General features: G+C 39.7%; 1 protein-coding gene across 3 annotated transcripts in view; it reads left to right on the top strand.

Moving 5' to 3' along the window:
* Positions 1–14,787, top strand: part of TBC1D9B (TBC1 domain family member 9B) — a 2,477,681-nt gene that overhangs the window by 320,963 nt on the left and 2,141,931 nt on the right. The window contains exon 1 of one of the 3 annotated variants that reach the window (XM_044069593.1): positions 11,295–11,371. The exons of the other annotated variants lie outside the window; for them this stretch is intronic. The gene's annotated coding sequence lies outside the window, so the exon portion shown is untranslated. Of the gene's footprint in view, positions 1–11,294; positions 11,372–14,787 lie in introns of those variants that run through there. 3 annotated transcript variants of the gene reach the window in all.

The following is a 14,787-nucleotide window of genomic DNA, read 5'->3' as shown; positions in this document are numbered from 1 at the left end:
AACCTGCGGATGTCTCTACCTTGGATGGGTCCGGAGCTGCTGTGCAAGCACCGGCTTCTGAGTGTGCATTCAGGCCTACTGACTTGCATATTAAACCGATGCCATCTTCTTCTTCAAGGCCTAAAACTCAGTCCATGCCTAGAAAACCGATGCCCAGACCACATGGTCAGGCCCCTATGCCTAAAAAACAAATGATAAGAATGGCTGAAGACCTTATTACTCTAATCAGGGGAAGTCACCCTTCTTCCTCTAAGAGACCGGGAACTGATTTTCTTTCTGATTCTTCTGATCAGGACTCTGAAATTTCAGTTTTCTCTGATGACCAGGAATTGCCCTTATCTACCTATGAGGATTCTGATGCAGAGGACTCCATTCCCTCTGCTTCCCCTCCAGAGGATTTCTCTTTTGGTGAAACCTTGCATACTCCTAGCATTTCCGCTGGAAAAGCCAGGATTACTCTGACTCCAAAAAGAGGCTTAGGGAATTCTTACTCCTACCTCAACACAGGCCTTTAGCTATCCCTCCTGTTCTGGACATTGTAGATGATGCCTTCTCGGAATCTAGCCTAGCCCCTGACTCTTTACCTCCGGCTCCCAGAAAACCTGACTGGTATTATAGGGTACTTGACTCTCACAAGTTCCTCTTTAAGAATACTACTGCGGATCCTGAGAACATTTCCCAGGGACCCAAAGGCATTAAGTCTACTATTGCCAAAAACCCTTCCCCCTCTGATAGAGATTCCAGGGCCCTGGACAGATGGGGTAAGAAGGTATACACTTCTGCAACTTTGGCCATTAGGGCCTTAAACTGCCAGTTTCGTATCAGCAGCATATTATTGGATTGCTTAAACAAAAAATGATGTCGACTCCCAACTGTGCTTAAAATAAAGAATTACAGGGTTTAATGCATTCTGCTGAACAATTTGGAAAACATACTTTGCCGTGTGGTTTTGATTCATTAGAGGCATCTTGCAGGGCTGCTGTCACTGGGTCTGTACTTAGAAGGCATGCTTGGCTTAAGGAGCAATCTTTGCCAGATCATGTTAAAGCTAAATTACTAGATGCTCCCTTAAACCAAGACCACCTGTTTGGCAACAAAGCAGAAGAAGTACTTAAAAAGATGGAGGAAAAAGCTAAATTTATGCAAACTGTTAAAGATTTCCTGCAAGTACAGCCTCCCATATTTAGTAGGCACTGGCCCTCTAAGACGTGGTCCTTTCCTGCCTCTCCCAGGCCTTCACAGTCCAAACCCAGAACCAGCAGAACACCCAGGCTTCAGTCCCAAGGTACTCACAGGCCTAAGCAGTGGGGGCCTCCCACTTCCAAAGCTGGGAGTAATAAGACACCCCCCCCTATGGTAAACTGTCACAATGATTTAACTTTAAACCTTCCAAGCCCTGCTCAACTGACTGTTCCTTTAGGGGGAAGGATCGCCCTGCATGCAAAAAACTGGGAAATCATTACCCATGACAAATGGGTTTTAAATATAGTTTCCCAAGGATACAGATTTCACTTCCACTCCTTACCCAACCCCAAAACGGTTAGCCATACCTACCCCCAAATCAGTGGGCAAAGGCTCAAAAGTAAGTTCTCTCTCTTCTAAGCATCAGGGCTATTCAGCCTGTCCCAGAAGAAGAATGGGGGCAAGGTTTCTACTCAAGACTTTTCCTGGTACCCAGAAAAGACAATTCTTGGATTTCCTATCCTGGACCTGTCTATCCTAAACACCTTTTTGGTAATCCCAAAATTCAAAATGCTAACTCTTCATCAGCTGCTTCCCATGCTAGGCAGAAATGCCTGGTTGGCAACGCTGGATTTAAAGGAAGCCTACCTGCACATCCCAATAAGGGAATCTTGCAGAAGATACCTACGCTTCAGAGCAGGCTACATGCGCTATCAGTTCTCTGCACTGCCCTTTGGCTTATCTACTGTGCCCAGGGTATTTACAAAGTGCCTAACTCCAGTCATTGCATTTTGCAGGCAAAGAAATATTCAAATATACCCATACCCGGACAATTGTCTAATTCAGGCAGAAAGCCAGGACATACTATTAAACCATCTGGCATTTGTAAAGAAATTACTAATTTCTCTGGGGTACACCATAAACAAAAAGAAATCACATCTAGTACCCTGCCAACAAATTGTATTCCTGGGAGCAAGCTTGAATACAACTTCCCAGATGGCCTACCTCACACCAGAGAAACAAGTTCACTTGACAGCCTACTTAAAAAACTGGCCACAAAGACCTGGCTATCTGCAAGGAAAATACTGCAAGCCCTAGGGTTCATGGCCGTTGCATTCTACCAATTCCATGTGCAAGACTGTATGTGAGGAAATTACAATGGTATCTAAAAAGCCAACATTCTCAGAACCTAGAATCAATGATTCCTATCATACCTTGTCTAAAGATAGAGTTCCTTTGGTGGGCAGAGGCCTGCCACCAAAACAAGGGACTGCCATTCACTCTACCCCCTGCCACCCAAACCCTAACAACAGACGCATCAGACTATGCATGGGGGGCTCACTTGGCAGGGCAGTGCATTCAGAGCAAATGGAACCCAAGTCAAATGCACGTGCATATCAGTCACATATAAATGTTAGCTGTAAAGATTGCTCTGACAGCCTTCAAGGACCACATTCTTCCAGGACAATTATTGGTAAAAGCGGACAACACCATTGTTATGTGGTACATAAACAAGCAGGGGGGGAACCCTCTCATACCCTGTCTGCAGACTAGCCATGGCTCTGTAGAACACAGCCTTGAGCTACAAAGTGCATTTACAAGCTCAATTCCTGCCAGGCAAGTTAAATACACTGGCAGATGACCTAAGCAGAAATCTCATGGACCCACATGAATGGAAACTTGATCCAAAGACATTCAGCATTTTGAGAAACATATGGGGGTGCCCAGAGATAGACCTGTTTGCCTCCCTGCAGAACTACCAATTGGACAAATTCTGCACAAGGACTCCACACAGACTAGCTTGGAAAGTGGATGCCCTGTCCTTCACGTGGAAAAACCTATCAGTTTATGTCTTTCCCCCTCTGCCTCTCCAAACTGCTAGTAAAGATCAAACAGGACAAACCAAGGACAATACTTATTTCACCAGACTGGCCATGCCAACACTGGTACCCCCTCTTGCGCAGTGTGTCACTTCTGGAACCATGGCACCTGCCTCAGACCCCTGCCCTGCTGTCCCAGCAGGAGGGCCAGATTCTGCACCCGCAGCTTCAAACCCTGAGCCTTGCAGCCTGGCTTAATTTCATGATCTCTGTTACCATCCCTCAGTAAGCAAGTGATGGATGTCATTCTGGAGTCAAGGAGGCCTAGTACTAGAAAATCCTATGCTGAAAAATGGAAAAGATTCTGTTCCTGGAACCAAACACAGGGGATGGACACAACAGTGCACAATTTAACGCACATTCTTCACTACTTAACTGAGATGCTTCACAGGGGCCTTTCCTTTTCTTCCATCAAACTTCATGCCTCTGCCATTTCAGCTCATTATAATACAGAGCCAGCCCTCTTCTCTCATCCACTGCTGAAGCAATTCCTCAGAGGGGCCAAAAACTTAAGACCACCCAGGAGAGCCCCTACTCCAATCTGGGACCTTAACTTGCATTGGAAAAGCTCACTCTACCTCCCTTTGAGCCAGCTGCAAATGCAGAGTTGAAATTCCTTTCTTGGAAAACAGCCTTTCTTCTAGCAATCACTTCAGCAAGAAGGGTGTCTGAATTACAGGCCCTCATGGCAGTGGAGCCTTTCATCATTTTTCATGCGGACAAGGTGTCCCTCAGGACCAATCCCTCCTTTATGCCCGAGGTGGTATCCAGTGTGGCCCTTAATCAGTCCATTCATTTGACAACCTTCTTTTCTAATCCACAGAACAAAGGGGAATGAATACTGCACTCCTTGGACGTGCACAGACAACTTAGATTTTACTTGGACAGGACTAAGCCTCTCAGGAAATCTGAACAGCTGCTGGTTGCATTTGCTGCAGGGGCAGAGAGGAAGGCCATTTCAAAGCAGACCATTTTTAAGTGAATAGGCTATTGCATTCATTTCTGCTGTAAGCACCATGGAAAACCTACCCCACATGGGGACAAGACCACATTCAACCAGGGCTGCATCTACCTCTACAGCCTTTCTCAGAGGTGTCCCTACCAGGGACATCCTAGAAGCTGCTACCTGTAGTTCTGTACATACCTTCACCAAGTATTACCACTTGCCAATTTTTCTAAATCCAGAGCTGGTTTTGCCACTGCAGTCTTGCAGGGCCTTACAACTGGTCCTAATGCTATCTAACTGCCTCCTCCCTGCCTTAGCTTTGGGAATCTACCCAAATGTAATGACTTTAACAGTGAAACATGAAGAACATAGTACAGTTGTGTACACTTACCTTAAATGTAGATGTTTGAGTGTATTCACTGTTGCAGTCCTGGTTACCCTCCCTCCAGCCCCCTGACTTTTATTGACTATACCTCTGTTGCTGCTTACTATGCTTAAAGCTTTCTGGTGTATTTGATTTTTTGTTGGAGGTGTAATCTTATATATATAATTGCTTCCCATTATGGGGGCACTTGACATCTAGGGCAAGAAAAACTGATGTAATGGTGTCAGCTGCATGCTTTATACCCCTGACTACCTGACGTCATGGAAGATGAGATAGCAACCGACGCAGGACCCAAGACTTTGATAATCAGGCTGACTGAGGGCTACCTGCAAGCAGATAACCCAAATGTAATGACTGCAACAGTGAATACACTCGAACATCTACATTTATGGTAAGTGTACACAACTGTACTTTTCATTCCCTCTTCCCCCCCTCCCCCAACAAAATCGAGGAAATTTCCCAAAGTGCCACCCTGTCATTGGAAAGATGCAGCCTTAAAACTCAAATAGCTGCTAGCAAAAAGATTCACCGAAACTGTCCATTGTACCAGCTGAGGTTCAGAACATACTTGAGATTCTTTTTGGTGCCTAAGAACAACTGGGACCTCAGGCCAATTTTAGACTTAAGCCATCTAAATCTGTTTGTAAAACACTTCAAGTTCCATATGTCACTGTTTAGTCCATACTTCCATTTCTGAAGAAGGATGACTGGATGTGTTCAGTATTTATCATATAAAAATAGATGATCCAAGAGATATCTTTGCTTCTGGCTTGTGGCCTATCACTTCTAGTTCATAGCCCTGCCCTTTGGTCTAAGTACAGCCCCTGGTTGTTCATCATATCTGTGGCAGTGGTTGCTCCTTGCCTCAGATTTCTAAGATTCCTGGTGTTTCCCTATTTCGATGGCTGACTCTTCACCATTCCCCCCAAGCTTGTATTGATTCACACCCAGGGATTACTTGGTTCAGCTACATCTCGATCCGGGCATCACAGTTAATTACAGCAAATTGCACCTGTCTCCTACTGAAGTCCTGGAGTTCGTAGGTGCTCACCTGGATACAGTTTCTTAGATAGCACGACTACCTCAGCCAAGACTGTCCACTTTACAACATCAAGCTGCACATCTCTTGCCTCTACAGTTCTCCCCAGCCAACTTAGTTTTACAGCTCCTCTGATCTGTGGTGGCCTCCATAACAGTGGTACCACTGACAAGATTTTATATGAGGACACTACAGTGGACACTAGCTGACCAATGGTTAAGACGGCAACACATGAAATTTTCCCATTTGAATCAGCAAGATTTGCCAAGAATATATATGTCCTGGTGGATCCTGCCCCATAAGTTCCACACAACTGAATCTTTATTTCACTCTTGTGCAAGGCCTGGTGCCCACAGAAGCTTCCCAGCTTGGGGGGGGGGGTGCACTACTTGGGACAAATGGTTACAGGCACATGATCCCCTTTAGAAGCCAGAGTTGAGAGCAGTCCTCCTAGCATTGCAGGCATCCCAAGATGTTCTTCCAATGGGGAAGATTGCTATACATACAGACAACATGTGGGTAGTCTGGTACATCAACAAACAGGGGGAGCCCACTCCTATCCCTTGTGTTGAGAAACAGTGAGAGTGTGGCAGTGAGCAATCTCTTCCAATTGCTTTTAAATAGCAGCACACATTCCAGAGAAGCCCAGTGTGTTAGTTGATAGACTGAGCAACTCTATTCTATTGCCTTCTGAGTGGTGTCTCAATCCATCAGTGGCAAAGCTGGTATTTCTTCAGTGGGGTCATTTCCCCACAATACCAAATTTAGTAGTTTTTTTTGCCCTGATTCCCTCAGAGGGTGAGCCATGAGAGACAGTTTGACCTATGACTGCCCCCTCCATCACTCTTTGCTTATCCACCTACTCCTCTTATCCTGAAAAGTTTCTATAGAAAGCGCATCATAGAAGAGCACAATCATCCTCATCACCCCTTTTTGGCCTCAGCAAGTGTGGTTCCCCTTCCTTTGGCCACTTTAATACTACCTATTTGGGTCTTGGACTCCTCTCCAGATTTCTTGTTTCAACTGTCTGGACTACCTCATCTGGACATCCAAGGCCTAAAGCTCCTGCGTGCTTTCTCCACTTCCAGTGGCTAAGCAGTCTAGGCTTTATTCTCAGGTTGTACACATTCATTGTTCCTCTCAAAAGAACTTCACCTGGAAGATATACAAGAGCAAATGGAAAAGGTTCTCTATTTAGGCTCATGAGAGACATTTGGATCCTTTTTCAGCCTCACTTCCAGCTATCCTAGATTTTCTTGCTTTAGTCTTCCATGAGGGAGCAAGTTACTCTTTAGTGAAAGTACAGTCATCTGCTATTTCCAGTTTTCATGCTGGCAAAAATCATTCCTCGCTTGCGTCGCTCAAAAGTATTTCTCAAGGGTACTTTTCTTCTTAGACCACCTATTAAAGACCCTACTCCTCATTTAAGCCTTACAGTACTTTTGCAAGCCTAGGTGGAATCCCACTTCAAACCAGCAGCTAAAGTAGATTTAAAGAATTTATCCTAGAAAACTATTTTTCTAGCTGCTGTTACATCAGCCAGGTGAGTATTTGAACTTTGGGCACTGTCTTGTCAGCCACCTTACCTAATTTTTCATAAAGACAGAGTTTCTCTTTAAACCCCCCCCCCCCATGTTTCCTAAAGGTAGCCTCAGACAACATTCTTAATCAGTCAATTAATTTGCCTGTCTTTTTTCCAAAATTCTCTAACAAAGGGCAATATATGCTTCATTTTATGGACATACAAAGACAGCTGAGGTTCTACTTCCACAGAGCTGAAGTTTTCAGAAGATCTGACTGATTGTTTCCTTTTCTAAGGCAAATTAAGGTTACTCTGTGTCCATAGTGATCTTAACTAGATGGCTCACTGATTATATTTCTAATATCTACAGAAAAAAGGGTTTGACCTTACCAAAACCTCCAAGGGCTCATTCCACAAGATCTGTTTCCACGTTTTCTGCTTTTTTAGCAAGAACTTCTATAGTTGACATTTGTGTGGCGCCACTTGGTCAGATGCTCATATCTTTATTGCTCTTTACAAACTGAATGTTTTTTAAAGGGATAGGATAGATTTTTGGCTCTGCCATCTTCCAGAATATCCTTCCAGGAAGACAATCCTGGGTTTCAAGTAGCTGGGGACAATACCCCTTCAGTTGAGGAGTGGACGAAATGACAAAATCTGGTAGAAAAGTTATGTACTCACCATAACAATGCATCAGTATTTGATGTTTTCATCCTTCCTCAACTTTCCTCTCTCCATTAAGTCTTCCATTTATGGAATATTGTTATATGATTTGAAGGATATTCCCTTTTGGCATGTTCTACTTAACTCCAGACCTTCCTCCTTCTTGTCTCTGGTATCTCAATACTTTTTTCCTTTTCTTTATTTGAATATCATGCTTTATTTTCCCAGACCTTCGGAGTTCTAAGACTAAGGTGGCAAACTCGATCTGAGGTAATACAGGGTTTGGAGGGGATTATGGGTAACAGGAGGAGTTTATGACAAGTGTCTGAAGTCAGATCAGAGACCCAACAGTTGAGGAAGGATGAAAACAGGCAGTACAGATGCGTCATTATGGTGAATAACATGACTTTTGTTTTAGTCTCTTCCCACATATCCTTTGCTGCCATAACTGAATCCCTTTTAATCCATACTCCTAAATATATAATTTTATTATGTCCCCATAAATATGGACCAATTCATGTTTGGGTATATCATTTATCGCTATAACCTTTGTTTTGTCTTCATTAATTTTATATCCAGATAAAGTCTGGAACTGTCTCAGAATATTCCACAACACTGAGATGTCCTTTTCTGGTAGGACAATCTGGAAAACGTAAAATGAACCAATGATAAAAGTGGAACCAGCAAACAAAAAGTCCAAAGTACCAAAGCAAAAGCACGTTCCACAGCGTTGTACCAATATTCTATTAATAAAACAGCTTTCAGACAAAAGTCCTTCTTCAGTGTTAATAAAATTCTTATCAGGACATCACATCCTTTATACTTAAAAATCCAACAAACACATGACACAGCCTACCTATCATAAGCTAAACTTAATCAAATAATTAAACATGGCAATTAATGAGATTTTTCACTAAGAACTCTTAAAGGAATATGTTGCATTCCATTAAGTCAATTTTTTTTTATGTTATTAGCTACTACAAAACTAAATATAAATCGCATTGCATTTACAAATAATTATGTGCTTATATTATATATTGCTAAAACGAAATAAGTGTTCATACATACTTTGTATCTAATAATAAACACTTATTTATACATATAGTTCAACACATTTTTATCAACATTTCAAGATTAATAGCTACTAAAGGGCATAATATATTCATATTATACTTGAAATTGCATCAAAACATATACATATACATATTAATACATTACAAAACAATATAATCTGCAAAACATACCAATTGTATCCTTGAATTTCTGAGTCCCTTATTTTCTTTGACAGTGGTTCTAAATGTAATGCAAATAATAAAAAGGAAAGAAGAAACCCCTGTCTGGTTCCTCTGTTCAGACACAACTTATCTGAGAATCCTTCCACTTTGATTTTTGCCTCAGATCCCTCATGTATCCATCTGGATATGCAAATACGTCTGTTGTCGTACTCATAAAATCCCAGTTTATCATCAAGACCCACCAATAGCAGTGGTATTTTCTTACATTTTGCTTCCCTCTGGATCATTTTTGTTCTATTAATGTTGTCAAATGTTTGCCTCCCTTCCACAAAACCACATTGATCCATATCTATCAATTTTGGCCTAATCTTTGGCATTCTTTAAGCCATTGTAGACATAAACACTTATAACTGAAGTGGCATATATGAAGCTGGATGAGATGGATCTTTTCCGTTTTTAGGTATTGACAACCACCACAGCTTTTTTCCAGGATGTTGGTGCCTCCCCTCCTTTTAAAATACTGTTAAGCAAAACCTTCTGGATCTTTATCACTTTCTTCGCTCCTAAGTTCCAAACTTCTGCCAGAATACCATCTATTCCTGGAGACTTTCCTTGAGATTGGTTGTGCATCACCATTTTTATCTCATCTCCTCCTATTTTGACTGTTAGCTGTTGAGCCTCATCAATCTCTAACCTTGGCATATTTAAGTCTTCCATACATATTTCTTTTTGTGCTTTTTCTTGATTTTCCCCACTTCTGTGCTTTATACAAATTTTCATAAAATGTCCAACATATCTCAGGATCTCTGGTTATTTTTCTTGTTATAGGTTCTGTAAGTTTGGCAATAACCCTTTCTACTTTGTTGTTTAAGTCATTGTGTCAAAGGTTTTTGTGTTCTGGAGTTATTCTTATCAAAAAGCAGTTGCTTAATAGCAGTCTTTCTAAATGTGTGCATATTATCCAGGTAGTGTCTTGTTTTCTGTTTTACACTTTGCAGTTAAGCCTGTTGTTGTTCAGTGAGATTCCCCTTATTTTGTAATATCTTAACCAATGTCAGCCCATTTAAATAATTCATATTATTTCTTAATCATATCTCTTTTTCTTTTATTTCAGCCTTATTTTTAAACGTTACTTTGCTTTTATCCCACTCACTAGCTGTAACCTCTGGAGTACTTTTTATCTTCCTTAATAACTCCCGGATAATTTTCACTACCCATTCTTTAAATTCCTCTTTTTTTAACTGGTGGATGGGGAAATGTCAGTGTCTCATCTTTCTTCATTATCCTGCATTTTTATCTTGGTAATTATTGGTGCATAATCTCAAACAGTTATTAGATGTGTATCAAAGTTCTCAATTAAGTGGGCATGTTCCTGTGAAATATATTTTTTTGTTAAATCCAGCCCAGGTATTGTACCTTGGGAAATAACATGTAAATTCTCTCAGAGTCTGTACTACTGATTTTACAGCTTTCATACCAAATATTTTCATAGATTTTTGTCAGAAATCTACTATCTTTTGTTATATTTTCCCTTCTAGTTTCCCCATATACAGCCTCATTGTTGCAAATCAAATTCCAATCCCCACTTTTAAGTAAAATTCCCTGCTGAAAGCTGATTATTTCTCCCCAAATGTATTTAAGCTCCAAAATAACAGTTTTAAGTGGAATGTAAATAGATGCCAGCATAATCCTCATCCCTTGTTAGTAGCCCTTTACTACTACAAATCTGCCATTAATATATTTTTTCCCCTCTTCCTTCACTACTGGAGCTCTTCTAGCAGTTACTATAAGTACTTCTCTCTTCCTTTGTCCTTGATTTTCTGCAGAATATTCATCATGAAATTTTTCAAATTTACATGCTCAGTTCTTTCTAAATTTGTCTTGTGTGTGGTTTGCTATTTGCACTCTGCATTCATAATATAATTAAATGTTCTTTCCATTTTGTCTATACATGAGATCATTTACATTCCAAGATAATATGGAAAGTGCTGCCATTATTGTAATTAGTCATTATTCCCACCTATTGTAAATGGCAACTTTTCAAATGTCTGCTTCCAGCTTTTGAGATATGTGCACCCATTAATGTTTAGCAAATAATCCATCATACATTTTTTCTTATCATCAACATTGGAACTCATGCCATCTTTGTAGACTTTTTATTTTAGCAAAAACTCTGAACCCCCCCCCCCCCAGGACAACCCATAACCTGTTAACGTAATACAAACACACATAACTGTGCACATCTTCAAACAGTAAAGTTTTAACCCTCCTAGTAAGAACATTTGTGTCAAATAGTTGTTAACACAGGCCCTAATTAACCTGAAATTGAGGTTATCCATGCTAATATGCATGTAATTACCAGCGCTTCTGCTTACACTAATTGTTGTCTGTTCTTTTTTTATCTTTATCCCCCAGTGTGAAAACTACTTACATGCTTTCAGAAATTATTACATTTTACCCTTGACGAAACCAGTGCCCTGGCTGTTATTGCTCTGTTATCAGCTTGCTTGCATGGAAAGGTAAGAGAAAAAAGAATAATGTAGTCCTCTGTTGCAGCCGGAAAGGCAAGCTGAAACATTTATTGCTAAAGAAAATGTTTCATTATATTTGGTGTTCTCATATTTATTTGTCTCCACTTAAAATGTATTGGTTTATATCAAGGGTCTTAATTCAGATATTCATCTATACAAAAAGTAAGAGAAAATACATCAGCTCTACATATATTATGATCTGTGTACTTTTACACCCTTTCCCCACCTCAGCAATCCAGTATGACAGCCTTTTAACTTAAACATGCTTTTGTCTAGCTTTTCTTCTCTTTTAGCACTGTAATGCCTACATTTCTTAATACCAAAAAGAAGAAAGAAAGAGAAGAGGAAAATGGTATCTTTTATTTTAATAACTTTATTACATACAAGAACAATTAAAATACTTTACTATAAAATGTGCAATATATATTGTGAAAAGTTTCATAGAAATACTGTTAAAACTTTTACTTACAGTTAACTTTCTCCTCTTCCTCCCCTCAGAATCCTTCTAAACTTTAATGACACAAAGTGAAGCAAATAATTTTCAGTTCCTCACATGTTTAATGAAGTAAACAAAAATCTACTCTTTCCACTTATTCTTGTAGAACTATGTTTCACAAATGCAATTGATGCTTCGCATTCTCACATTTATTCACTAATTTTCCTGTTGTTGGTGTTCTTCCTGTTTATCTCCATCTCCCAGCTTGAGATTAATTCCAGGGTACTCCCAATTCTTCTGGTCAACTTCTGTGCTTTTCTCTGTCTATCAAGCATTTTCCTTTACTAGTGAAAACTTTTCCACTGTTTCAAAGTGTCTCACTGTGCTTTATTATCAGAAGAATGAGAGTCTCCTTCTGCTTGATGCCTCATTTTTGTTGGACAAACTTTTGCATTTCCTCCTTAGCCTGCTCTGCATCAGAAAATTACTTTGATCCTCCAGGAAAAAAAATATTCTGAAGACAGCTGCATACAATGGCTTGAATCTCATACCTACCTCTCAACATTCTCTGATTACTGGAGTAAATTTTGTTCCCTTCTGCCTGTTGTACAGTGAATAATCATTTTTCATAAACACTTACTTTCTCCAACTTTTAATACTTTTCTCTTTTGCCACACTTTTGTCCAGATAAACTCTTTCTGCTGCTAGGTTTGCCTCTTTACTAATAAAGGTTTTGACTACTTTCTCATGGTTTGGTTGGGAAATGTACACGGTGTGCCCTTTCCATTAACAGTCCCTGCTGTGGAATACCAGACCAGTTGCTTATTTGTGCCTTCATAAAATTAATACAGTCTGTTCCTTTTAGATTCTCTGGTGCAGCAGAAAATCTCCGTTTTCCCTATGTGCTCTGTCCTCTGCTTCCAACATTTTTGAAACATCTCTTCTTAAGCAGTCTCTAATTTAGCCAGCCTTTTCTTAATTTCGATCTCTGATTTTTGCATTTTTATCAGCTCATCTGAATATCTGTTTAAGGCTTCTTCTATTTTTCCAGGCTTTTGCTATTTGAGTTGATCTGCTCCTTCAGTGTTTCATTTATTTTAACCAGCTCTGACTACATTTCACTTATTTTTTTCCTCCAGAATACTGGAAGACATGTTTTGCAGCAAAGTTGGAGCTTGAACTGGTTTTTACTGAAAGTCTGCAGGATTCTTCTCAGTCAGTGTTTTCCCTTCACCTTTTCTAGTTGATTTTCTTTCAGGCTCTCTTAGTTTCTTCTTTGCAGGCACCCAGGCAGTGTACTTGCTAGCCAGTAACTGAATTGTATTCAAGCTGACAACACCACAGGCTGCTGTTTCTCAGTTTGTTTTCACACTGGGAGAACTAAAGTTAAGCTATTAGTGTGCAGCCATCTTGGAATTCCCAGGGATAGAGAATCTTTAAGTAAAAGACCTGCTCTGATGTAGTTTTTAGTTGAGTCTAGAACAGAAGCTGGTGTTAAGGGATCATTAGTAGGACATATTGAGTATTGCAGGATTACTGTAAGAACCAGTCAAAGGAGGTTGTAAAGACTGGGAAGAGAGACTGGAAGAGCGATTTACAAGATAACAATGGGTAGACATATTTATAGCTCCGAGTATGCAACAAAGTCCAGAATGTTTAGGATGTTTGCTTGGAAATGTTTGCATAGGTATTTTTATACCCAGGCAGACTTCAGAGAATTTTTCCTCAGGTATTTCGAAAATGTTGGATATGTGACGACGAAGTAAGATGTAACTGAGGACATATATTTTGAGTGTGTAATGAATTGGCAGTTTTTAAAATTCTCTACACAGTACACTATTGGGTGAGCAAATGCCTGTAACTAAGGAAATTATTTTTTTTGAGCTGGGACAACTGTCCAGATTTTTGCATAATGTCCGGAGTTTTTCATCAAATTTTTGGTCTATTCCTCATAAAATTTGGTGTTTTCAGGCAAGTCATTGGGATTATCTGAGGACTGACATCACTAAGCAATGACATACATTTGAGATTCAGCCTTCATTTCCTTCAGAAAATATATGTTAATACAAATCCTAGTTACTCTAACAACTTCCTAAGTTTATAAGAGCAATATTTAAAATCTGTCCCTTTTATGGGCCTTTGTCCCTCCATTTTGCCAAGCTTTATCTAGATTTCTTGCACAGAGTTTGAGAGGTTATGGGCACAGGATCTGAGTTACATAGACATAGTAAGATCTTACAAAGTTTTGTTCTTTTGGCTGCCCCCCCCCAAAAAAAAACAATTACTAGAAAATAAAAATCAAAGTCTAAACTAACCATAGTTTGAAGTATTCAATATTTTATAAAAGAGGGAAAGGATCTGGAACAGGGACCTTTAGAAAAGGGATGGAGCAAGTTACATTGAAATAAATGGAAACTGGGGGAACAATGCATGCAGACTAATGGTCAGGAGGAGTAGTGAAGTTTAAGGGAAGGCAAGAATTCAGCAATTTATGTAATGTTGGACTGATGATAGTTTTATTTATATATATATATATATATATATATATATATATATACACTCCAAAATATTATTTAGATATCTCCCCAATATGTTTATATACTACATGAATGTCCCTAAATTTAAATCCATGGTTAGGGTCAGTATCCAAGATATGTTTGCATAGGGCATTTACTTGTACATTTCCTACGCATGTCTGATTTGTGCTTGACAATACGTTCCCTAAACTTCCAGCTACATTTTCCAACATAGAAACATGGACAATTTACACAGGTTGCTAAGTAGACAATATGGGTGGTATTACATGTGGCATAACACAAAGTAAATGTTCTTTTGTCCCCACAACAGCTGCAATTCAAACAGGGGAGGTTCCAGACCTACTACTAATTCTATTATTAGCAGTCGTAAAATCTTTATAATGCAATCTCCTTTTTAATTTTTTACAGTTCTTATGTGTAAACCTAGGTCT

Source organism: Protopterus annectens, chromosome 4.part0 (assembly GCF_019279795.1).
Source record: "Protopterus annectens isolate FY-2018-M chromosome 4.part0, PAN1.0, whole genome shotgun sequence".
NCBI lineage: Eukaryota > Metazoa > Chordata > Ceratodontiformes > Protopteridae > Protopterus > Protopterus annectens.
Note: the sequence above shows the minus strand (reverse complement) of the source record. Positions and strands in the feature narration are given on the sequence as shown.